The following is a 1,303-nucleotide window of genomic DNA, read 5'->3' on the forward strand; positions in this document are numbered from 1 at the left end:
AAGGTAGCAAAGAGTACAATAGGTGAATGGGGGTGGGGATGGAGGTGACATGTCAGAGAGGAGGGTGGAGCGGATAGGTGGGAAGGGAGATTGGCAGGTAGGACAGGTCATGAGGATAGCACTGTGCTGGAAGTTTGGAACTGAAGTAAGGTGGGGGAGGGGAAATGAGGAAACTGGTGAAGTCCACATTGACGGCCTGGGTTTGAATTTATCCGAGACGGAAGATGGGGCGTTCTTCCTCCAGGCATCGGGTGGGGAGGGAGCGGCGATGGAGGAGGCCCAGGACCTGCATGTCCTCGGCAGAGTGGGAGGGAGGTGTTGAAATGTTGGGCCATAGAGCGATGGGGTTGATTGTTGCGGGTGTCCTGGAAATATTCCCTCAAGCGCTGTGACTTGACACTGCGAGGAGTGTCCAGCCTCCCCAATGTCGAGGAGACCGCATCGGGAGCAATGGATACAAGAAATGACATTGTTGGATGCACAGGTGAAAGCTTGCTGACGACCGTGGCCTAGGTTCGATTTCCGGGCAGGGAAAGAATTTTTAGTAGAGCTGACAGCATGCATCCGCATCTCCCTGGTGGTCTAGTGGTTAGGATTCGGCGCTCTCACCGCCGTTGCCCGGGTTCGATTCCCGGTCAGGGAAGCCATTTCCTGGGGTGCAGGCTGCCCATTCTTCTTAAATGCGCTGTGCAATTATTTATACTAGTTCCTGGGTCCTGCAATGTGCAGTGGCTCGTTGAAATAGTGTCCTGATTCAGATTTGTTTGTATGTGGAGGGATGATTGCTTCTGTAGTTAAGTTCTTGGTTCGTGTGAGTTGTTTTCCTGTAGACGCTGTTTTGAATTTACCATTGACTGTTCGCTCTACTGTGACATCTTGAAATGGCACTTTGTTGTTCTTCTCCTCTTTTGTGAATTTTATGTCAGCGAGGATATTGTTGATGGTGTTGTAGGTTTCCTCTAATTTGTTTCATTTTTTGATGACAAAAGTGTCATCGCTGTAGCGGTCCCAAAGTTTGGGTTGGATCGTTGGAAGGGCTGTTTGTTCGAATCTCTGCATTATTGCTTCTGCTCGGAATCCTGATACTGGTGGTTTCATGGGTATTTCGTTGATTTGTTTGGAGGGCTTGTTACTGAATATGAAGTGGGTGGTAAGGCACAGTTCCACGAGCTGGATAGTGCTATCTTTGCTGATGAAGTTGGTGCTGTGTTTGTGTCTTTGGTTCTTTGAGTCGTGTCTTCAGTTTTCTTTGGCCACGTTGATGTTAATAGATGTAAACAGGGCTGTTATGTCAAAGGACATC

At 48.9% G+C, this 1,303-nt stretch overlaps 1 non-coding gene across 1 annotated transcript; it reads left to right on the forward strand.

The window, feature by feature from the left end:
• The first annotated feature begins 571 nt into the window (after positions 1 to 571).
• Positions 572 to 643, forward strand: trnae-cuc. Its single transcript has one exon. It is a non-coding gene; the product is annotated as a tRNA-Glu (tRNA).
• The last annotated feature ends 660 nt before the right edge of the window (positions 644 to 1,303 follow it).

This window comes from Chiloscyllium plagiosum, unplaced genomic scaffold (genome assembly GCF_004010195.1).
Source record: "Chiloscyllium plagiosum isolate BGI_BamShark_2017 unplaced genomic scaffold, ASM401019v2 scaf_6595, whole genome shotgun sequence".
Lineage (NCBI taxonomy): Eukaryota > Metazoa > Chordata > Chondrichthyes > Orectolobiformes > Hemiscylliidae > Chiloscyllium > Chiloscyllium plagiosum.